Source organism: Sciurus carolinensis, unplaced genomic scaffold, assembly GCF_902686445.1.
Source record: "Sciurus carolinensis unplaced genomic scaffold, mSciCar1.2, whole genome shotgun sequence".
In the NCBI taxonomy this organism is placed as follows: Eukaryota; Metazoa; Chordata; class Mammalia; order Rodentia; family Sciuridae; genus Sciurus; species Sciurus carolinensis.
Window position 1 is genome coordinate 146,388 of NW_025920131.1, and position 25,856 is coordinate 172,243.

The window sequence follows — 25,856 nt, forward strand, 5'->3', positions numbered from 1 at the left end:
GATTGAGGAAGGCACAGAGATACAAACCAAAGGAATGAACAACCTATTCAATGAAATAATATCAGAAAACTTCCCAAACCTGAAGAATGAAATGGAAAATCAAATACAAGAGGCTTACAGAACACCAAATGCACAAAATCACAACAGATCCACACCAAGGCACATTATAATGAAAATGCCTAACATTCAAAATAAAGATAGGATTTTGAAGGCCATGAGAGAAAAGCATCAGATTACATATAGGGGGAAACCAATACGGATAGCAGCAGACTTTTCAACCCAGACTGTAAAAGCTAGAAGGGCCTGGAACAACGTATTTCAAGCTCTGAAAGAACATGTTTGCCAACCAAGAATCCTATACCCAGCAAAACTAACCTTCAGATTTGAAATTGAAATAAAATCCTTCCATGATAAACAAAAGTTAAAAGAATTTACAAATAGAAAGCCTGCACTACAGAATGTTCTCAACAAAATATTCCATGAGGAGTAAATGAAAAACAACAATGTAGGTCAGCAAAGGGAGGAACTACCTTAGAGAAAAACCACTCAAAGGAGAAACCAAGCCAACTTAAAAACCAAAAATAAGCCCAAATGTCTGGGAATACAAATCATATCCCAATAATAACCCTGAATGTTAATGGCCAAAACTCATCAACAAAAGACATAGACTGGCAGAATGGATTAAAAAGAAAGACCCAACAATATGCTGCCTGCAAGAGATTCATCTCATAGAAAAAGACATCCACAGACTAAAGGTGAAAGGATGGGAAAAAACCTACCACGCCCATGGACTCAGTAAAAAAGCAGGGGTTTCCATACTTATATCAGATAAAGTGGACTTCAAGCCAAAGTTAGTCAGAAGGGATAAAGAAGGACATTTCATACTGCTTAAAGGAACCATAAATCAGGAAGACATAACTATAGTAAATATTTATCCCCCAAACAATGGTGCATCCCTGTATATCAAACAAATCTTTCTCAATTTCAGGAATGACATAGACCACAACACAATAATTCTGGGTGACTTTAATGTACTGCTATCACCCCTAGATAGATCTTCCAAACAAAAACCAACCAAAGAAACCATAGAACTCAATAACACAATCAATAACCTAGACTTAATAGACATATATAGAATATTCCATCCATCAAAGAGCAGATTCACTTTCTTCTCAGCAGCACATGGAATCTTCTCAAAAATAGACCATATGTTATGCCACAAAGCAGCCCTTAGGAAATGCAAAAAAATAGAGATACTGCCTTGTGTTCTATCAGATCATAATTGACTGAGAGTAGAAATCAATGACAAAATAAAAAACAGAAATTACTCCAACACCTGGAGACTAAATAATATGCTATTGAATGAAACGTGGATAACAGAAAACATTAGGGAGGAGATAAAAAAATTTTTAGAAGTCAATGAGAATGATGCTACAACATATCAAAATCTCTGGGACACTGAAAGTGGTACTAAGAGGAAAATTCATTGCATGGAGCGCATTCCAGAAAAGAATGAAAAGTTAAAAACTAAATGACCTAACATTACAGCTCAAAGCCCTAGAAAAAGAAGAACAGATTAACAGCAAAAGTAGTAGAAGACAGGAAATCATTAAAATCAGGACTGAAATCAATGAAATTGAAACAATTCAAAAGAAACAATTCAAAAACTTGAGAAAACAAAAAATTGGTTCTTTGAAAAAGTAAACAAAATAGACAAACCCTTACCCACACTAACAAAGAGGAGAGAGAAAACTCAAATTGCTAAAATCTGTGATGAAAAAGGAAATATCATGACAGATACCACTGATATACATAACATAATGAGAAGCTACTTTGAAAATCTGTATTCCAACAAAATAGAAAGTACTGAAGACATTGACAAATTTCTAGAGACATATGCTCCTCCCAAACTGAACCAGGAGGACATACACAATTTAAACAGATCAATACCAAGCAATGAAATAGAAGAAGCCATTAAAAATCTACCAACGAAGAAAAGCCCAGGACCAGATGGATTCTCAGCCAAGTTCTACAAGAACTTCAAAGAAGAACTCATTCCAATACTTCTCAAAGTATTCCAGGAAATAGAAAAGGAGGGTACCCTACTGAACTCATTCTATGAAGCTAATATCACCCTCATTACCAAACCACGAAAAGACACATCAAGGAAAGAAAATTTTAGACCAATATCCTTGATGAATATAGATGCAAAGATCCTTAACAAAGTATTGGCAAACCGTATCCAAAAACATATTAAGAAAATTGTGCACCATGATCAAGTGAGGTTCATCCCCGGAATGCAAGGTTGGTTTAACATTTGTAAATCAATAAACATAATCCATCATGTCAATAGACTTAAAGATAAGAATCATATGGTTATTTCAATTGACGCAGAAAAAGTGTTCGACAAAATAAAACACCCATTCATGCTCAAAACACTAGAAAAAACAGGAATAGTAGGAATATACCTGAACATTGTAAAGGCTATTTATGCTAAGCCCATGGCCAACATCATTCTTACTGGAGAAAAACTGAAACCATTCCCTTGAAAAACAGGAACAAGACAGAGATGTCCTCTTTCACCACTTCTATTCAACATTCTCCTCGAAACTCTAGCCAGAGCAATTAGGCAGACCAAAGAAATTAAAGGGATACGAATAGGAAAAGAGGAATTTAAGCTGTCACTATTTGCTGATGACATGATTCTATATTTAGAGGATCCAAAAATCTCCTCTAGAAAACTTCTAGACCTCATCAATGAATTCAGCAAAATAGCAGGCTATAAAATCAACACGCATAAATCTAAAGCATTTTTATACGCAAGTGACGAAACAGTTGAAAGGGAAATGAGGAAAACAACTCCATTTGCAATAGCCTCAAAAAAAATAAGATATTGGGAATCAATCTAACGAAAGAGGTAAAAGATCTCTACAATGAAAACTACAAAACATTGAAGAAAGAAATTGAGGAAGACCTTAGAAGATGGAAGATCTCCCATGTTCTTGGATAGGCAGAATTAATATTGTCAAAATGGCCATACTAAAAAAAGTGCTATACAGATTCAATGCTATTCCAATTAAAATCCCAACGATGTACCTTACAGAAATAGAGCAAGCAATCATGAAATTCATCTGGAAGAATATGAAACCCAGAATGGCTAAAGCAATCCTTAGCAGGAAGAATGAAACAGGGGGTATCGCAATACCAGAGCTTCAACTATACTACAAAGCAATAGTAACAAAAACGGCATGGTATTGGCACCAAAATAGACAGGTAGATCAATGGTACAGAATAGAGGACATGGACACAAACACAAATAAATACAATTTTCTCAAAATAGACAAAGGTTACAAAAATATGCAATGGAGAAAGATAGCCTCTTCAACAAATGGTGCTGGGAAAACTGGAAATCCATATACAGCAGAATGAAACTAAACCCCTATCTCTCACCCTGCACAAAACTCAACTCAAAATGGATCAAGGACCTCAGAATCAGACCAGAGACCCTGCATCTTATAGAAGAAAACGTAGGTCCAAATCTTCAACTTGTTGGCTTAGAATCAGACTGCCTTAACGGGACTCCCATAGCACAAGAAATAAAAGCAAGAATCAATAACTGGGATAGATTCAAACTAAATAGCTTTCTCTCAGCAAAGGAAACTATCAGCAATGTGAAGAGAGAGCCTACAGAGTGGGAGAATATCTTTGCCACTCATACTTCAGATAGAGTACTAATTTCCAGAATATATAAAGAACTCAAAAAACTCTACACCAAGAATACAAATAACCCAATCAACAAATGGGCTAAGGATATGAACAGACACTTCACTGAAGAAGATCTACAAGCAATCAACAAACATGAAAAAATGTTCACCATCTTTAGTAATAAGAGAAACACAAATCAAAACTACACTAAGATTCCATCTCACCCCAATTAGAATGGTGATTAACAAGAATACAAGCAACAACATGTGTTGGCAAGGATGTGGGGAAAAAGGTACACTCATACATTGCTGGTGGGGTTGCAAATTAGTGCAGCCACTCTGGAAAGCAGTGTGGAGATTCTTAGAAAACTTGGAATGGACCCACCATTTGACCCAGCTATCCCACTCCTTGGCCTATACCCAAGGGACTTAAAATCAGCATACTACAGAGGTACAGCCACATCAATGTTCATAGCTGCTCAATTCATAATAGCCAGATTGTGGAACCAACCTAGATGCCCTTCAATAGATGAATGGATAAAGAAACTGTGTGTATACAAACACACACACACACACACACACACACACACACACACATACACACAATGGAATATTAGTTACAAAGAATAATAAAATTATGGCATTTGCAGGCAAAGGATGAAATTGGAGAATATTATGCTAAGTGAGATAAGCCAATCCCAAAAAACCAAAGGACTAATGATCTCGCTGACAAGTGGATGATGATACATAATGGGGGGTGGGAGGGGGCAAGAATGGAGGAAGGAGGGACTGTAAAGAGGGAAAGGAGGGGTGGGAGGGGTAGGGGAAACATAAACATAACAGAATGAATCAAACATCATTACCCTATGTAAATGTATGATTGCGCAAATGGTATGCTGTTACTCCATGTACAAACAGAAACAACATGTATCCCATTGGTTTACAATAAAAATAAATTAAAATTAAAAAAATATAATAGCTACTAGAAAAGTTAAAACGAGTGGCTCACCCTCGTGGCCCTTGCTGTGTTTCTCTTGGACAGCACACACACAGTTCTTTGAACTGTTGCTCAGAACTCCAGTTTTCCAGTTGTTAAGGGCTCAAGTCTTTCTTTTGAGGTCATTATGGTTTTTCTCTTCATTTAATTTTGTATCTTAGAAATGGTAATAGTACTGCCAATTCCTAACTTTTAATTGGAAAGTTTAATTCATTTACATGTAATTACTGATGAGATTCAAATTAAACTTGCCATTTTGCTAATTTCTTTATGTGTTATGTCCTTTTTTTCATTCCTGTTTCCCCATTGCTGCCTTTTTTGTATTAAATAGGTCTTTCTAGTGAATTATTATAATGATTTTTTTCATTCTATATACATTTTAATTATTTTCTTCAAAGGTTGCTCCAGATGCTACACAAAACATCTTAACTTGTTTAAAAACTAGTTTAGATTAATACCAAAGTAAATTTCAAAAGTATACCAAAAAAATGGTAATACCATGTCTTAGAGATAAGAATATATACACTTCCACTAATTTATCCTAAAATTAAAAAAAAAATACCAGTAGCCATATCTTATCCATGATTAGATTTATCTATTATATATATTTTCTTTTTTTCTTTGAGACAGGGTCTCATTAAATTGCTCAAGACTTTGCTAAATTGCTGAGACTGGCCTTGAACTTGTTATCCTCCTGCTTCAGCCTCCTGAGCCCCTGGGATTACAAGCAGGCACCTTCATGCCAGGCTAGAAGTTTAATCAACTTATTTCAACTCTTTTTTTTTTTTAAGCTACCTAAAAACAAACCTTCATTGATCATGGCTAAATAATATAATTTATTATTACTCTTTAAACTGATTAAATTTGTGTTTGCTTTTCTGTATACTAAGAGGAAGGCAATCCATTAATTTATCACTGAACACAATAATAATTCTGGCCTAATAGGTTGGGAACGTACTTTCCTTTGTAATTTTAAATGAATACTAATTAGTGAGTCAGAGTTTTCGTATGAAAACTAATAAGAACTTACTACAAGGAATTAAAAAATAACTTATTTTTATTTGTGTCACTAATTTTATTGGGTAAGAACATTTTCCTTGATCTAGTTCTCAACTGATTATAAACCATGTTGAGGGAGAATATGAACTTGGACTTCCATAACAAAATACCCTGGGCTGGGTAGCTTAAACAACAGACATTTCTTTTTGATGGTTCTGGAGAACAGAAGTGGGGTCAGGGTGCCAGGTTCTGGTAAGGACAGTCTTCCTGGCTTTCAAGTGGAAACTTCTGCCTGTGTCCTCCCAAGAGAAGGAGTGGGGGGGGGGGGTGGAGAAAGAAAGAGAGAGAGAGAGATAGTTATGAGCTGGTCCTTTTTGTTCTCTTTTTATAAGGGCATTAATTGCATGAGAGCCACACCCTTATGACCTTATCTAAACTTAATTTTCTTCTACAGGTCCTATTTCCAAATGCTATCATATTGAGAATTCGGGCTTTTATATATTAATTTTGAGGAAAGGGACACAATTCAGTCTATAGCAATCAGTAAAAGTGAATTATAGTCTAAATCACACATAACTTTTTGTTTACTTATATGAGTATGTTAAGAAAAGTTTTTAATGCAAATTTTATGCCAGTAGCTTGATATTTTTAAAGTTGGCAGATAACTGAGAAAGCAGTCTTGAAATACACAAAAATGGGAATAATAACTAGCATCAGCATTTTTGTCTCTTTTCTGATTGATCTTAAAATACACTAAGGAGTTTGATATTATTTTTCATTCTGGTTATTCAATGATTAAACAAATATTAACTAAGTTCTGAATGGGTGCTAGACACTGTATTCAGTGCACTGTATGAATTAATTTTCACTTAAAAATATAACATAGTTTGTGGGTTCTCAGGACTGGAGAAAAGCATTTTTTTTTTTTTTTTTGAGGCGTAAACAGGTTTATTAAGCTGGTGCTGACCCCTGCCTACGGTGAAGGTCTGTCGCAACGTAAGGCCAGACATGGCGTCAACTCGACGGGCACCGTGAGGGCCCCATTCACTCATCGGATGGGCCTAGCCGCGCTGGCAGATGACCTCCACAACACTGGGCTCCATGGGCAATGGGTCCGGACAGCGCAGGGCAGCCGAGGCCACCACTTCATCAAGCAGCAGGTGCACGAGCTCCTCATCCGCCATAAAGTGCCACAAATAGAGCCGTAGGAAGTGGCAGTCCACCTGCACCTGCTGCAGCCCGAAGCGCCCAAAGATACACTGCCTCACACATTCCAGCAGCGTCTTCAGACTGATCTTAATGATGCCCGTCAACACTGACACCTTGTTGAACTCCACAGGGCTGAACACATCGATACGTTCAGAGAAGAGCTTCTGGATGTTGCTCAGGAGGTTGGTGTCCATTGGAGCACTGGGTGTGTAGCTGGGTGCATAGCGGCCCTGCTGCCGAGAGCTGCTGTACACTGAGAAGGTCCTCTTGCTGGAGTCGCTGCTCTGGGTCTTGTGAACACCCTCTTCATACAGGAGCCCCACCTGCACGTCCGTAGCTGTGGTGTCCTCCACAACCCGCTTCATGACAGCACACACATTCCGGGGCTCCAGGGTACTCAGCCAGTCCCGTGTCTCCACGCTCTTGCATACCACCTGTGATATAACCAGGCCTTGCACCTTCATATAGTGGGTCAGCAGTCGCCGTGCTGTCTCCCTGGCCTCTACACACAGAGTACTGACAGGTGTCACTGGAGACTGGTCCTGCACCAGAAACTGCTCATCCGAGAGAGTGAGGATGTAGGAGAAGGTGGCAGTCTCATAGTCCAGGCAGAGGCGGGAAAGCAGCAGGAGCAGAGCAGGGGGTGTGGCTCCTCCCTTCTCTCCCGGGCTGTCGCAGAAGCTCTGAGCAGTCTGGCACATGGAGCGGATGAAGCCCACGATGAGACCCTCTCGGACACCCTGGCTGCAGAACTCACCCCGGAAGTAGGGCTTGTTGGAGAAGGACACCTCCTCGGCAGTGAAGAGGTGCACAGCCACCAGAGATGCCTTGATGTGGCTCAAGATGGAGCTGGCCACATTGGCCAGCAAGTCGGCTAGGCTGGGCTCTTCCTTCCCAGCCAGGCGAGGAGCAGCAAGCGCCTGTCGCACATCGGTCAAGCAGCCCAGGAAGGCTGCCCGCAGGCTTGTAGATGATGGCCCAGGCGCTCGCGGCCACTCGCTCCACGATCTCAGTGCCGCCTCGGCGAGCCCTGCAGCAGCCAACAGGGCCCCAGGAGCCCGCAGGCGCCGGTGGAAGAGATCCAGCGCTCGCACCAGCAGCGCGTAGTCACCACCACCCTGCTCCTGGGCCAGTCGCCGCGCCACCAGCGCAAAGTATCGGCCGCCCAGCTCCGGGGCGAAGGCTGCCAGCTTCTCGGCACCCGGTAGTCCTTGGGCCGCAAATAGCTCCTGAAAGGCTGTCGCCACCTGGCAGAGGCGGCCCACGAAGCCACTGCCACCACGGTCAGTGAACTCTAACACTTCAGACGTCAGGCGCTGGAGGAGAGGGCCCTAGCTCCACCTCCTGCCTGCTCAGCTCCTCCTCAAGCCTCCCGCGCGCATGCGCCAATAACTCCTCGCACAGTTCCTAAGCCGGCTCTCATAGGTCCAGCAGCTACTTCACGCACTCGGCCTGCTCAGGGGCGCCTGAGCCATCCTCCCTGAAGCGCTGCCGCAGTTGCTGGGCCAGGCGGGCCGTGATGACCTGACAGTCGTCCTGGATGGCACGGAAGGAGGGCAGGTGCTGGTCCTGCTGCAGCACGGCCCGGGAGCGGCCCTGGTAGCGTAGGGCCTGCCCGTAGGCGCCCAGCTCCACGCATTTGGTGAGGCACGAGGGCAGCTCCAAGAGGAACTGCAGCTTCCGCAGCAGCGCATGTACCCCTGCCAGCTTGGTGATGCGCTCGTGGCAGTCCTGCAGTGTGGCGCTGATGCGCGCCCTGAAGTTGGTGATCACTGCCATGTTGGTGGCCAGACAGTCCATCTCGTCCTCCATCTTCCAGAAATCGTTCTTCGTGTTCCGGATGGTGTCTGTGACTGAGATGAACTTGTTTTCGTAGACCAGGGTCTGCTTGTCGCTGTCTAGAGCCTGGCTCTGTCGCACCATGTCGGTCTCACTGTCCATCAGCTGGGCCAAGGGGCACTCTCTACGCAACTTGTCCAGATACACCGCATTTTTTATCTACAACATTTCTAAGTCTGGTCAGGGAGAGTGAAATCCCACTCCTTCCATGCATCTGCATGATGACAAGATTTTTTAGAGAGTCGTTGCAGAACAGTCCAAGAAAGATATAAACAGCTCTGCTAAGTTAAATGTCTGGAGACAGATTCAAAATTATTTTGAATAATAATTGAATAAATAAGTATGGAATAATTTAAATAAATTGGCAAGAGTCAATAACTGGACAGGGTGGTTTAGGGAAGAGGAGGAATTTGGGTTGATTTTCAGTGTTCTGGATGAAAAGTTGATGATGTTACTGGGTTGATCTGTAAAAGGAGAGGAAAATTCAGGGAGATTAGGAGAAAAATATACTGACTTTGTGAACTAACTGTAATGTTTGTGTCTACATGTGCAAAATTAAATGGAGACTGCAAACAAAGTAAGTCCTTTCATTAAGAGGGGGAGGAGAGAAAATGAGTACTTGTTTTATTTTTACTCACTTTGTTTTCATTTCTTTTTTAAAGAGAGAACATGGGAAAAGAATCACGATCATTTTGACTTTTAATTCTTTTTTGAAATCCTGGAACTCACTGTGGCCCTAAAGAGAAGAGAATTCACATAGAGGAGGTGTATTAGTTTCCTATTGCTGCTGTAACAACACAAACTAACTGGTAACACACATCTATTTTCTCATAGTTTTGAAGGCCAGAAGTCCTAAAATCAAGATGTTGTTAGGACTGCATTGTTTTAGAAAACTGCAGTAGAGAATCTGTTTTCATGTTTTACCCAACTTCTACATGGTGCCTACATTCCTTTTTTTGTGTTCCCTTCTTCCATCTTCAAGTACAGCAGTACAGCATCTACAAATCAAGTCTCTAACATCTGCATTTGCTGTCACATCTCCTTCTCTGACTCTGACCCTCTTGTTTTCCTTTATGAGGACCCTTGTGATTACTTTGGCCCATCTGGCTAATCCGGCTAATCTAAATATCCTTAATAATCACAGCTTCAAAGTGCCTTTGCTACAGGTGTTAGTCAGCTTTCTGTTACTGTAACAAAATACCTGACATAATCAACTTAAAAAAGGATTTATTTTGGTTCACAGTTTTGGAGGTTTTAGTCTATAGTTGGTTGACTCCATTGCTTTTGGGTTCATGGTAAGAGAGCACACCACTGTGGGGAGTGAACAATGGTAGAAGCCCATTCACCGCATAGCCTGGCATTGAAAGAGATAAAATGATGAGTGCCAACCTCTCTCTTTTTAAGTATTTTATTTATTTTTAATTTTTATTTTCCCTGTATCACATCACTAATGACCTAAATTCCTTTCACTAGGTTTCACCTCTTAAAGATTCCACCTCCCAACAGTGCCACAGGCTGGTGACATTCCAGATCCAAACTCTAGTACCATGTAAAGCAATATTAATAGGAGGAGGAACTCTTTTGGGGGGAATTATTTTGTCTTCCGCAGAGGGTCTGTCTTATCCTTTATCTTGACTGGTGGGGGTTGTGGGGGAAAGCTCAGTCCCAGAAGGGTCCAAATGAGGGACTGTTTTTCTTTCTTTTCTTTCCAAATCCTGGAAGACTTGTCAGTCAGATTTGCAATTATGATGATGTCTACACGTTTTTGGTACATTGGAAGTTTGGAGCATATTTTGAGGAGCTATGTCATCTATCAAGAAATAATGTTATTATTTGAAGTTCATTGTTATACCATGCTGTGGTAGGAAGGAACACTGAAGGGATATAAATACGTCTCCAGCATGTATGCAAAAGTGGAATAATCCCTAAAACAGGGAAAAATAATCACTCTAAAATCCTCACCTTAGGTAGCCTTGCATTCTTGCAGGAGGGGTACCAAGTAGTTCCTACTTCTAGGGGGATGAGTTGTGACTGCTTCCTCTACAAAGCCTTTCCTAACTCCCCTGCCTGAATGAGAAGTTCCTCTCTTCTTCCATGGTTTCTGGAGCATAGGTTTATTTTAGAGAATCAATCACTTTGTAATATAATTTTTGCTTACTGATTTGTCCCACTGTAAGTAGAAATCATACCTATTCCTAATGCTTCCCTTTGTGCTTGATATCATGCCTACCAATGATTATATATTGAATGGATGAATTAAATTGTTTATATAACAGCTTCTGAATCTTGAATTTCCCTTTGTATACATAAATATATATATATATATATATATATATATATTTTACTTTCTCATAGATTTGTAGGAATGCTATATTGGCTATATGTGTAGGAATGATAATTTCTCTAAATTGTTTAAGAAATTCAGAAAATGCTTCTTAACATATGCAGTTATCAAAAGAAAGTCTGTGCTAAAATTTACTGTTCTCCTTTAGTTTTACCTGCCAAAGTTGTTGGTTAGTAAAACTTGCCTCCATGGTGAAGCAGAGTAAACTCACAGCAACACACACAATTTTATGCAATGCCTGATGAATGGAAGACATCCAATAAAGCTTTATAGAATAAAAAGTTGAAATAGTTAAGTAGTTAATAATAAGAACCCTAGGCTTTATTGGTCATTATAGTTCTATTTTTTTTTTTTTTTTTGTACTGGGGATTGAACCCAAGGGTGCTTAAACATTGAGACATATCCCCAGGCCTTTTTATTTTTTATTTTGAGATAAGGTCTTGTGAAGTTGCTGAGGCTGGCTTTGAACTTGTAATCATCCTACCTCAGCCTCCCAGGCTGCTGGGATTAAAGGTATGTACTACCATGCCCGACTTTGTCATTATACTTCTAATAGCATATTTTTAGAAAAGTAGAAAAGAAAAACATACTGAATCTTCTGTGTAAATTAATTATTTCCTTATTGTTGATGAGGTAGAAAAATTTCCCTTCAGTTTTCATCACTATGTATCAGTCAGCTTTTGTTGCAGTAACAAACAATACCCCAAATCTCAGTGATTTACAACAATTATTTTGTGTTTTAAAAATATTTTTTAGTTGTAGATGGACACAATATCTTTATTTATTCATTTATCTTTTTAATGTGGTGCTGAGGATCAGACTGAGTACCTCGGACATGTTGAGCTACAGGCCCAGCCACAACCCCAAAAATTAGTTCTTTTGCCCATTATATCAAAATATATATTGCTATGATTCTGATGACATGGAGGGGCTACTTTGGGCTCTAATGTCTAGTCAGATCTTCTCATTCTTGGACAAAAGTCAAAGAATCACTCAATACCTAAGATGTGTTCTACTCAAGGTCAAGAAGGGCCAGCGCTCAAAGGGTAGGGAGAACAGGGTGAACTATGCAAATACATGTAAAGCTTTTGTTCTGATACAACTTATGTCCCATTCACTCATGTTCCATTGGCCAAAGGAAGTCATGTGGTCAAACTCAACTTCACTGCATTGAGTAGGGGAATGCACTCTGCCCACAGGAAGTGGGCATTGCCACGGTGACAAGGGAATAAACATGAACAAACAACATAACCCACAATGACTGTGTCTGAGGTAATGTTTGTCAAACCAGTATTTGGCCTTTTGTAATATTAATTAGTGCTTAAGACTTTGAATTTGGAGTTTGATTTATATAGCTTGAGTAATAATGATTAGAAAGTTTTCAGTCAATTCTGTCTGTATAACTAGACCCCAGAGAAAAGAGTAAACAGATTTGGGCATTTTAGGTAAAGAAAAAAAATTTAACTTTATAAATATATGTTGTATGAAGATGGTGATGGTCAGTTATTTTCAATATCTATGTTTTATTCCAGCAGAAAGTGATTTAAATTAAAGTAGACATATTGGGGTATAGTTACCATAAAGGCAATTTCTTGACCAGTCAAGTGAAAAAGACATGGAAGGTAAAAGTTCTTCCTAGCGGAACAATTAAATCGTTCATCTACTTGGAGGAAGAAGTCTGGGCCAGACGACAGGTTTCTGCCAATTCTCTGTTTATAGTACTTTGAATCTGGAAATAAAAAAGTCCTTCTAAAGACAGATGGTATTAAAATTCTTCTTACATCAGAAAAATGGCATTAAGAGACTCAGAAACTGGCTTGATGTAGAAAATGAAAAGCATAAGAGAAAGAGGAAGGAAAATATAATTCAGAAAACAACACAGCAGGTTCATTGGAGTTTTAATGTATTCATTTGTTTTATTCATACATTCAGTAAACATTTAATTAGTACCTACTATTGTCAGTCACTGGGATAGGTGACTGGTTTGGTAAGAAACTATGGAATTTATAGTTATTCAATATAATCAGCTAAAAATTTCACACCTCACCACTATTTGGTCTGATTTTATGCTCACCATTTAAGAAAGAGAGTAAGATATTTAAGCTATATTATGATTTTCAGTTATGAAAATCTAAATGCTAAAAAAAAAAACACTGCCATTCAGGAGATCAAATAATACTTTCTAATACTTTCTTCCTCAAGCATATTTCATGAGCTCCGAGGTGTTTGTAAAAGATAACTGATCCTCTCTGACAGCATATTATCCTTTTATTTGCTTTTGAGTTGGATTTGTGAACACGGCAGCAGTGGTTCAGAGGCTGTTGTGTTTCGTGAATACTTTTAAAGAAGTTATCTCTTCTAAAAAGACAAGAGCAGGACGTCATTTTGAATATGTTTATCTGCACTACCCGCCTTAGGGGCTCAGGAATCGTTTCCTCATGAAATGATGCAGGTCTGAATGTTTAAAAAGCGACAAAAATATTTGTCACAGTACTTGCTATATGGCATTACAGAGTCTTAATCCGTGAACTAGCAATGGAATGTGTTTGCTTGTTATGACCAATTTATGACAATCCTGACTCTTATGCAGTGCTTACCAAGAGCCTGGTTCTTGAGATTTGCTGACTCACTTAATCCTCACAATAGGCAGGGAGGCGCTATTTTGCAATTCCACCATTATCCCCATTTTGTAGTTTAGAAAAAGTGAGGCTTAGGCTAAAAATTTGCACAAGGTCACAAAATTAGTAAATGGCGGGTTGGGCTTTGAATGTATATAGTGTATCTCCATTTTGCTGCCTCTTGCAAAGCGAATCCAATAACCTGAAATCGTATTATCATTTGGTTTCATCCTACCCTTCAGCTTGATGTTCTGGCTCTTCTGGTTTGGACCATGAGTTTGTAATTGCTTCTCTCAACAAGCGAAGAACTTTTCGCGGATTCTTGTGGTGCTTAATTGCACAACAAAACAGTGTATACACAGACTTAAAATAAAATGAACAACGGCTGATATTAATCAAGAGAGGCTCGATTCAGGCCTAAAAATGACCAGTCATTCTCCAACGACAGGTGTAAAAGTACAGTGATTGGGAGCCAGTAAGGAAGTAGACTCTTCCCCATGCAGGGTCCAAGGACTTCACCCAGGCAGGCGAGGACCCGTCCACTCGGAAGGGGCCAGTGGCAGCTAGCGCGGCACAACACCGGCGCCACCCGTACTGGATCTCCAGGTTCCTGGCTGGTTTTCCGGCTCCCCGCTGCGTCCCTGCGCGTGGCCCGGACAACCTCTGCCCGGGAACTGGGCGCCGCTAGAAGCTTGTTCCCCCGAGCTGCAGGAGAAGCGCTGGCGCATCCTGGCCCGGGCTCCCTGCGTCCTGGGGGTGCCAGGAACAGCAGCCTGGGAGTGGAGGTGCGCCTGCTGGGGAGAAGAGAGAGGAGGAAGGGCAGAAAGTGTGCGGCTGAGCCCTTACCCTGGGTCCCGCCGCCTCTGCCCCTCGCCTCCCCCGCCGCCGCCCACCTGGGCGCCGGGGCTGTGGCGGCTTCGGCGTGAGGCTTGCTCCCAGGCCACACTGTCGCGGCGCGCGGCTGTCTGCGAGCTCCAGGTCCCTGCCCTACCCTCCGGCCGCCGCGCCCTCCCTCCCGGGTGCCCGACGTGCTCCTTCGCTGCCACTTCGGTGTGGGCGCGCCGGTGCGTTTCCCTGAGCGGCAGCGGCTGCGGCGGCGAGCGAGTGAGCGCGAGGGGCGGACGCGAGTGTCTGTGAGTCACTGGTACCTGGACTGGAAAGATGCAGAGCCAGCGGCGCGGAACCCAAGCCGGAGCCGAGCCCAAGCGCCCGCGCACCGGAAAGCGCGGCCGGTCCTGGCGCCAGGCCGGGTCGCGCACGCACCCTAGCCCCTGCAACCGGCTCGCCTCCTGGCCCGCGCCCGCCCGGGCCCCCGATCCCGGCGCTCGGCGCCCTACCGCCTGCCCGGAGACGGCGTAGGGCTTGCTGGGGGATGTCACAGCGGCTCCTCGGAGCCCACAGCCACAGCCCCCGCAGCAGCCGCCGCCCGCGGGAACCGCGACAATGAACCTCCAGTGTGCCCGCTGCGGAAAAGTCGTGTATCCCACAGAGAAAGTCACCTGCCTGAATAAGGTAAGCAAGGGGGCGCCGGGCCAGCCCCGACCTGCCGGGCGTCGGGCTGCACCTGCTGGGAGAAGTTTTGGCACCTGGGATGGAAAGAGATGAGTGGGTCGGCGTGTTTGTGTGTCTTGGCACTAAGGGAGGGAGCGCGAGGCAAGACGCCCGCAGGAGTGTCAGAGACCATTCTTGACGTATGTCATGTTGGAACTGGGACATGCTTTTGTAGGGGTGCAGGGCTGCGCAGCATCCGCACAGCTGCCGCGGAGGGTGCGGGGCGGCCCTGGGCACCCAGGGACCAGGCTGGGCACCCAGGGTCAGGGCAATTCTACATGCTGCTGTCCCCCCTCCATCCTGTCTCTCACTCCCCTCCCTGGAGACCTCCCACCCCTCACCCTCACTGCACCCCTGCTCCAGCGCCTCCGGTGACCGCCAGGAGGGGGAAAGGCAAATAGTAATTAATATGTCACCCACCGGGTGACCCTTGCCGCATTGCTAAGAATAATCCCCACCAGAGACGCGGCTGCACACGGCTAGTGGAACCCACGAGTCACTAATCCACCCGGGTGGGGAATTCCAGAGGAAGCAGCTTTAACCGGGTTTCTACAGCTCTGCCCTCTGCCCTTCTTGGGTATGGATGGAGTTGAACAGCCTGGGAGACAGACCCCGGGCGCGATCGCGAGTGACTTGACAGTTGAAACCAGCCAAGGCGTTCCCAATGAAATTTGTTAGATGCTGCAAACGTCTTATTGGAGCAAGCCGTTATCTCAACTGTCAACCATCAGACCATTTCTGCAGTTAAGTGAAAGCTGGACAGGAATGGGCCCGGGGAGTGGGGCAAAGTCAGTTTACATAGTCTGTCCTGCCACCGCGGGTTGTCAGACTAGCCTTGGACACCTTTGTAGAGATCTACAAACACTACGTTTAGGCACTTTCACCTGGAATCCTTTTCGTTTTGAAGTCACTCGGTGGGCCCCATTTCTCCCCTGAGGGAGCTCAGAGTGCCTTTCTGGTTGCTCACAGAAGTGCAATATGGATAGAGACCTGGCAGTTCTTCCATCGTGGGTCTAGCTGCGGTGGGATTAATTTAAAACTACTAGCTGCCTGCTTTATTGACTGAACTGAAGGCAAACACATTGCTACTTACATTTATGTCATAATAGTATTTTCAAGTATGAGGACTGTGGTACACTTAAAAGCCTTCCTTCTGTACTCATCCTGGCCAGAATTGGTATTGTACTAAAATTTTAAATGCTTATTTTTTTTTATTTCAGTATTGGCATAAAGGATGCTTCCATTGTGAGGTCTGCAAGGTGGTTCTCAACATGAACAACTACAAAGGCTATGAAAAGAAGCCCTATTGCAATGCGTAAGTATTGTCGGTGTGGCATGCCAGGTGTGGCACAGCATGAGAGCATAAAAGTCAGTGGACCTGCCTGTTCTGAAAAATTGACTCACTGGTGTCACCCAGGTGTGCTGATGGCCAATTACTTTTTTATGCCACAGACTCTGGGGCCATGTACTTTGTTGAAGGTCACTGCATTTACGTCTTGCTAATGTGTAGGACAATTTGCTTCCATCTTCTACCCGGTTAGTTTTTGAGATTCACAGCATTGTGGAGTTAGGGACATTTATTGGAAGCTGCAGAACTAACCTACTGAGAATGTGTGGGCTCTGACATGCATGTCAGGTAGGTTTCCATTTTAATCATTGTCAAGTTCCATTTTAATCATAGGATGTTGCCATCTTGCAATTTTATATCTGAACCTAGTTGCTAGGGAGAGTCACATTTGTTTGGCCTTAGCTGAGACCACCTCAGGCTTTGTGGGGCTTAAACAGGGAAGCTAAGATTTGAGACATGGGTATTTCTGACTGGTTAGTAGTAGGTCTGCTCTAGTTGATTGGTATTTCTGGCTGCCTGGTAGTAGGTGGGGATTAAAGAAGCTAAGCTTTCTTTAGCAAGCTTTTCTGTAGGCATGCTTCTACCTTATAATAGCAAGTACTTAGCATTAATATAGTGCTTATCATGTGTTAGGCCCTCCCTGTTCTGAGCAGTTTATGCATACCAGTTCAATCTTTACAATGATCCTGCAAGTTAGGGGGCACCATTATGACCCCTATTTGATAGATAAAGAGAGTAAGGCATTGAGAGGATGGGCCTCAGGAAAGGGCCCAGATTAACATGTTGGCCAGAACTTCCAGATGGCTATTTTGTGCCAGATGGCTATTTTTGTTTCCACTGCTGTAAGCATCCCCACCAGAGACTGTTTTCAGCTGTGGGCTCTTGGCCCTGATTCTAGAGCCTTCCTCAGTGAGCCTTCTTCCCAGTTCCCCTATGGGACTGGCCTGCCCTGGCCTAGAGGTGGCAGAGGGACCTCTGGATTGCTGGCCTTTTGGCTGGAAAGTTCCCAGAGCTTCATCCTCCCCAGGATCTTAGCAGCAGCTTCTTCACTCAGGTCTCCTGGAGATGGAGGGTCTGGCTCCATGCTTCACCCCATACTGGGAGACTGTCATCATAGACAGCAAATTTTTGATAAAACAGATGTAATGTGCTCTTACCTTTCTGGTGAAGTTTTTTTTTTTTTTTTTTTTTTTTAAGATTTTATTCTCCTCGTTTTTCCTTTAGTTCAGTTAGGGCTGAAAGGTAGACCAGAAACTTTTTAAGAAATCAGAAAATAGGAACTTGTACAGAGTTCAGGACATCTTTGGATAAGCAAAATCCAGATTTTCCCCAACGTTCTTGTTGTCCTCAATCCTCCTAGATCATGCCTCTTATTGGGGAAACATGAAACAAAAATGGGATTTCTGTGTCAGGGTCTCCTGATTCCCTTAAGGAGAGGTATAAATGCCTGGTTAGAAACCAAAGACAGGTGGCAGTGAGAAGGGAAGGGCCCAACAACCCATAAACAGGGTAATTGTTCTTTAATTAAAGGAGAGTGAACTGTTCTTCTTGTGACTGCTTCAGCCCACAGCCTGACTCCATCAGGCTTTATGGGCCACATCAGGATTCCTTACAGCTTATGCCCACCCAAGTGATAACAATGCCTTTGGGTGCTTCTGGTAGACCTGGAAGGTTTGGGAAGGAAAGGGGAGGAGGAAGAGGAAGTAACAGTTGCAATGAAGATGACTAGATGGGGAATTGAATTCATGAGAGAAAAATAATTGGCAAAATAAAAAGTACATAAAAAGGTGTAGCTGAAGTGGGGTTATTGTTTTGGGTCACTTGAAAATCCACTGCTTTCTGCTTAGTATTAGTTCAACGTGAGTCGTGGATGAGTCAGGAGGATTGGTTTCACTCTGACTCAATGGTGAAGTAGTGCCCAGAAGTGTTGAGATGTGGACCCCCCTCCAAAAAAAAAAAAAAATAGGAAACACCCTACTGTGTAGCTTTGTAGGTCTGCATTTTATTTTCAATACTTTACCCCTAAATCAAATGTTCAGATGTTCTAACATTTCTCAAGAATCCAGAACTTTACGATGAGTTTTAAGTCAAATTTTTAGGGTGGCTTCCAAGGGTTTTTTGCTTGATATTGAACCTGATAGTCCACTTTATTGAGCAGATTACAAAAGGAAGAGAGGAACCCACTTTTTTTAGTGGGCGAATGAGCAGGAAGGGTTGATGTTTTACATGTATTTGTTTTAGCTTTAAGTTCAAGCCATAGCTTGATATACTGTCTCCAGATAACCAGCCCTGGTGAGTTGCAGGTTCTGTCTGCTGTGAGGGTTCCAGGTGTAAGGGAATCTGTAATTCCTAACCCATATTTTTCTAAGACTGCATGTTGTCATGTAATCTGGTCCGCATGAATTACCCTCTGGGGAGCTCAATGCATCTGCTCTAATTCAGGTGGTGTATGTCAATCAGATGTTCCTGTGGTCCCAGCCAGAAGGGCAGCCATAATTTCTCTGGGTCAATGGTGGAAAATTGATTCTCTAATGTACACTGCTCCCAGAAAAATGAAATATTTGCTGTCCATATAAAGCAATGTTTTATCTTTACCTAGTTTGATTCTGTAGTCAATCCACATTTATGCTTAAATGAAAGTGCTATTCTATTTTAGTCTGTCACTTTTTATTATGAATATTTTTGTACATACAAAATGGTTCAAAGAATAATACAGTCATCCCTTAATATCTGAGGTGGATTGATTTCAGGATCTGCCATATCAAAATCAGTGGATGCTGAAGTCCCTTAGAGAAAATGGTGAAGTACGTGCATATAACATTACACACATTCTCCTGTATATTGTAAATCATGTCTACAGTACATGTTATACTTAATGCTAGGTAAATACTATGTAAATAGTTATATTGTGTTGTTTAGGGTATAACAGCAAGAGAAGTGTGTACATCTTTACAACCGAAGCAATTTTTCAAAGAATATTTTTGGCCTAAGATTAGTTAAATCTGTGAATGTGGAACCTACAGAGGAGGAGGTCCTTTACATCTGTATATGCTTCCACTGAGAGTCAACTCTCCACATTTTGCCATATTTACTTCATATTTTAAATCTAACTATGTAGAATTTCTAAAAATGGTTGGACCATTTCAGTTTCATATCATGACATTTTATCCCTAAAAACAATAGGCACTAAAAACAAGGACATTTTCTTAAAGAATCACATACCTGTTATCACACACAGGAAAATGAACAAAGATTTGATAACTTCTGTATCCTGTTCATGTCTACATTGTCAGCATTGTCCTAAGAATGTCTTTTATAGCTCTTTTTTTTTGTTTGTTTTTAACCCAGGATCCAATCAAGGTACATACTTGTCATTTTATAACAGCAGAATGTAAACTTTTCATGGTCATTGGATATTCAATATCAGTTATTCAAATTCTGGCATTTCCCTTAGCTTATATAATCTTTGATATTCTAGAAAAAAGGACTTTAGTAGCATTTGTGTGTGTGTGTGTGTGTGTGTGTGTGTGTGTGAGAGAGAGAGAGAGAGAGAGAGAGAGAGAGAATGACCTTTAGAAGTAGTATTAAGGATATGTTTAAAAATTTGAAAGCATGAATGTAGACATTTAGAATTTGAAGAAAACATAAAGATTTCTTATTTTAATTCACACCTGAGGGCATTTTTTAATGGAATGCAATAGTGAGTACTTCTTCAGTTTAAATATGTTGCTTGTTTATATTCTTATGTGTTTGGAGAAGAAACAAGTATTCTGTTTGATTTCATGAAAAGGAGAACATGTATAAAATATAATCTATGATATTTCAATTTTGATCTTTTGATAGAATGATCAAAGTAGAGTACACATTAGATGCAAGCTTGGGCATAAATACACATTAGTTCCTAACACAGCAATGCACATCATTAAAATATTTAAAAACAAACTGATCTATTTGAGTACGTGCCATGTTTTCACAAGCTTTTAGTTTTCATAAGCAGGCAATGGATTCTTTAGCACATTGAAGATTTTTTAAAATCTTAGAACTTGCAAAACAAAGAGTACTAAGCAGTATTATTGCTGAGAGGTGCTGAGAAAATAACATGAGATGGATTAGACAAAAACCATAGCTTGTATTTACATGTGAATTGATATGCCAAGTTAAACTATAAACATTTTCCTATGCAACATGCCACACAAAAAATATAAAACCCAAGGCCATTTGTCAAATTATTTATTGTTTGCGAAAACTTAATTGCATTTGCAAAACATATATCTGTTCTTCAAATTTCTGAGATTACCAGTTAGAAGTGGCTATTGCCAATGACTGGCCAGTGAGCTTGACATTTGTTGATAGCACATTATCTTAGGTCTGGGGAGAGACTTAGGTAATGAGCGATGGTTTGATGACCTCGCCAATCTCCTCCAAATCATTCCTTCTGCAGAAAATTTTGGGGGCTGAACATTGGTCCTGACCTGTTCACATTTACTGTGTCTTAAATTTTGGGGCTAGAAGAACACACACCTGGGTTAAGTATGTTTGGCTACCCTTCCAAATAAGATTCCCTCTCACCAAAGAGTCTCAGATAACATGATTTTGTAAGACTTTTAAAAATGAAGCAGCAGGAGCTGTGTGCTGCATCTCCTCTTTCTCTGGCTATGCTAGCAGTCCTTCATGTGAATATTCATCAACTGTCCCCAGCCTTGGAAGATGCTGAACCTGAGCCAGCTGCCGCTCATTATGAGCCATCCAGAATGGTCAGTGCACTTCCACCAGCCTGTCTTGTGGGTGGTTATCTAGGCCAACATTCTGCTGGCTCTTACTTACCTTTTCTCTGTTGGTCACTCCTTGTTAGTTCCTTTGCTGAGGTTATCAGAGGACAGAGAAGAAAATGCAATAAACATAAACCAGAGAGTTTCCCCACCATCTATTTCTTTTATCTTGGTTTGGGCCTCCCAAATTTGGTTCTGTAACTCTCCAAGGACTTGAATTATCTCCAGGAGATTTATAAAATTCCTGCTATTAGGTTAGCTGTGATTGCTTCAGAACCTTTTGTGAAGTGCAGTATATTGTAATCAGAGCTTTAGAGCATGACAGAGCAGGATTTGAATCCTGAATTCATCCTGTTCTACTGAGCAAGTATCTGGATCCCTAAGCTTCAGTTTCTTCATTTATATGGATCTGGATCCCTAAGCTTCAGCTTCTTTATTTATAAAATGGGAATGGTACATCCAGATTCACACAGCTGGGTGAGGATTAATGAGACAGCACATGGAAAGGGTCCAGCCCAGTCCCTGGCACATAGCAGACAGTAGACAGTAGTGCTCCATTTTCCATGGTGGTACTTTTAGGAAGAGTGTAAAAAGAAGTATATCAAATAATAGGCCATCACACCTAGTGAGCCATTTATACCAAAGTTTTCACACTGTGAATTGTCACCTATTAGAGGGCTGTAACCAGAATTGAAAGAAAGAGGGGGGGTGGGGAAAGCATGAGAACAAAATATCAGAGTGCATTTGAGAAGGAAAAATAATAAAATGATAGAGGTACATCATAGGATTAGGATGTAGAAAATATATTTATTGGAAGTGGTAGCCAAAAACACTAATTCTGTTCCATATTGTCAATACTCCCATATATCAGAAAGTGTTGAAAGCTGTCTAAGTATAATGCTGTAGGATATACTCATGGATTTGAGCTGCCATTGCTTTCACATGCTTCTGGTCTAGGCCAGCCACACCCAATGGAGGCCAACATAGCCTTCCCTCAGGTCTCAGCCTGGCAGTCAGATTCTATCCTGCACTGTGTGGGAACCATATGCTTCCTAGCCATATCCCCTTCTGAGGGGCCTGTCTTGTTCATCCACATGTTCCTAGAGCCTGGCTCTTAGGAGATGTTCAATTCTTATTAGCCATGACTATGCAGATTAAGTTAGCATTGCAGAGTGTAGTCTCTGTTCTGAACCCCAGTTCAGGATGAGGCCCAGGCAGATTTCTTCTGGGAAGGCAGACAGAAGTTGAACAATTTACAGGAATCCAGCTGGTGTTAGGCTTTGAGGAGCCTGCATGGCGGTTACCAGTTTCCACTAATTCCAAACACCAGTGGATAAAATATCTCTATTGATGGTTTGGCTCACAATTTCCAATCCATATTGAACATGATGGAATTTATTTTCATTGCTTAGAGGCTCATTTTCAAAATATGACATTTAAAAGTGTTCCTTATTGATACTTGTTTATTTTCTTCTGGGTTTAGCTATATTCTGTAAAATGGGAAAATAAATTTCTTCCTAACAGGAATTTTACACTGATTAAGGGGGAAATGTTTGTAAGCCTTAGCGTATCAAACAATGCCTGCTAGGTACCTAAGTGTTTGTTCACTACCTTGCTTATTATAAGTTGAAAATTGCCTCTTTTTTTCCCTCCTTAAAAATAGGAGAAAATGTTACATTGTTAAAAGTGACAGTTTCTAGGGAAGGTTATTGGGGCATATCAGAGTCCTAGTTAGTATCCATTAGAATGTACTTTACCTGACTAGCCAAGTTTGCCAAGCTTGGCTTTGAACTTGCAATCTTCCTCCCTCAGCCTCCAGAGTAGCTGGCACTGCAACATATCTGAATTTAAGTTGTATACCTCCCAGAAAAAAAGAGATCTTTGCTTCCTTCATGAAAGGATGACAGTTTTCCTTTTTCTTTTCATTATAACTGGTTGGTTGAAAAGGAGAGGACATATTTGGAGCCACACAAAATGTTCTAGTATATATGAAAAATGCTGATTTTTCAGTTACCCTATTGACAATATCTAATGCATTTTAGTATTTTTGGAAATCATGCTAGAGAACCATGTTAACAAATCTTGCACTGAGTTCTGTCCCATTTGAGAATGTTTCCAAAGCTTCCCTGGATGCGTAGCTTCTGACTCTTTATGATGATGTATTAATTATGGAGTGATGTCAGTTTAGAAAAAGGTTCAAGATGAAGCACAGCAAATATCTCCTGAATCATGGTGAAATGCAAGGTTAATGCAAGATATAGATGTGTGTGCTTAAAGGTGTATTGATTATGTGTCAAGGGGTGGTGTAAGAGCACATTTCAGTAGGTCTTCTTTAAACATTTTCAGATCAGTGCTTTACAAAGTGGTTCCTGGGAATGTCAGGGAGTAAGAGAGATACAAACAATCATGCGTGGCACCCTGTCTTCCAGAGCATCAAGCCCCAGAGTCTCTAGAGGAAGAGGAAGTTGAATTTCTTTTCCTCTGTTTCTTCTCTATAGATAGCATTACTGGGCAGACTTAGGCTTTTAACAGTAGAAGGGGGATCTAGAGTAATTTTTATGAACTAGTATCTAGCACATTTCAGCGACTGAGTAAACAGATTATTCTTGTTTCTTCTGTGTTCAGGTTTGCTGCTGGAATTCAGCAAAGTCCTGCTAATGAATCAAATGGTTCTGCAGGTCTCTCTACTTAAACTTATAGGCACAGGCATAACCACGAAAGCAGGACCGGATTTGAATGGCCATGATTGTTTATTGCAGCTCTAGAAACCCAGTATTAACTTTATAATTAGCTTTGCATTTTCTTGGTGGAGTCTTGGAGGAAGTGGCTTTGCATTTAGCTGTGCTTACCTTTCTACACTTTCTTTTGATTCATTCCCTTAGAATTTTAGAAGGAACTAGAAGACAACTAGTTCAATGTGTTCTCTCCCTGAATTGCACCAATGATTAGACCAGTGGTCTGTTATACCTCTGCTTCAGCTCAGCAGTCTAAAAAGCCATTTAGACAAAAATCCTTGATTAGCTCCCCTGGTGCTCATTATCCATCAAAGACAGGTGCAAACCCAACACAGGGAGTCTGGAGGAATAGAATGACTGTGCTCAGCCCCAGGTTTTCAGATCTGGAATGTAGAAGGGAGTTAAATGGTTGCCTGCCAGTGTTGAACAAGGTCTTTAAACATGACTTCATTATCTATTAATTGATCAAGATTATGAATTCCACCAAATTCAGGCTGTGCACAAGAGCAATAACATTGAATAAATGTGCACATCAGTATAGAAGGGTATGCCCTATACACAGATTATTTTTTTTTCGGGTACCAGGGACTGAACTCAGGGACACTCAACCACTGAGCCACGCCTCCAGCCCTATTTTGTATTTTATTTAGAGACAGGGTCTCACTGAGTTGCTTCCCCTAACTGGTCTCTCTGTTCTAGTCTTTCTCCTTTTGTGTTTTTCCCTGGCCTCCACAGTTATCTTTCAAAACATGAGATCACGTTACTCAGTGTCCAAACTTCTTTGATGGCTCCTCATTGCTGACGGAAAAAAGCAAGAACCAAAACAAATTGGGTTTTGACATACAGGGGCTTTCAGAACCTGCCTTCTTCTACCACTTCATTTACCCCTCTTCTCTCAGCCACCCTGTTCTACAGCCCTGAAGTCTTCATCAAATTTAGCTGAAGTCTCAGTCTCCTCACCTACAAAAAGGGAATCATAAAATATTCGATTTCATGGGCTTAAGGATGATTCATCAGAATACTCAAATTAAGTTTTAGGCACATACTAAGGAGTTAATGAAAGACTTAATTTGTATCATGGTAACTCAGCACAGTGATTCAACCCTTTATTCCTGCTGATCTGGTGCCTCTGGGTGTAAGAGTTTCTTTGGCCTTTAAGACTTACTGCCTTTGTGAAGGTGTTCTGAATCTTTCAGGCAACCGCTGAACTCTTTCTTTATGCATTCATTATAGTTTTGTAATCGAGTATCCTTCAATGACATCACTTATCAAAAAACCCTGTCTTATGCTGTAATTGTGTTTTGCTACCCATTTGAGGTACTTACCTGCTGAGATGGGGCCACCTAGGTTCTCAGCCTGTGGTGGGAGGTGAGTTGTGGGTGGAGTAAGCTGTAAAAGATTGTCTTCTTAAAGGGACCATTTCAGGTTCTGAGTGTGCATGTTGCAGCACTCTAATGCACTGCTGATGCTAACCACCTGGAGTTAGCATGAGCTCCACAGGTGTAGTCCCCAAGGAGACTGCCCTCACTTCACATGCCAGCCACAAGTTCAGGAGTTCTCAGGTTGCCTTTCTAAGTTGCTGAAACTTGCTTTAAACTCTTTTTTTCCCCCCATTTTCATATATTTTAGTTAGTATTATAACACTGCATTAACAATTTTTATGAGGAAAAACAATTTATGATTACAGATAAGTAAATGGCAGGTCTTTTAAACCTTTTCTTGAACAAAACTAAAAAGCATTTT

General features: G+C 41.5%; 1 pseudogene; it reads right to left on the minus strand.

The window, feature by feature from the left end:
- Positions 1-6,761: 6,761 nt before the first annotated feature.
- On the minus strand, positions 6,762-16,267 carry LOC124974092 (vacuolar protein sorting-associated protein 51 homolog; annotated as a pseudogene).
- Between the last annotated feature and the right edge of the window lie 9,589 nt (positions 16,268-25,856).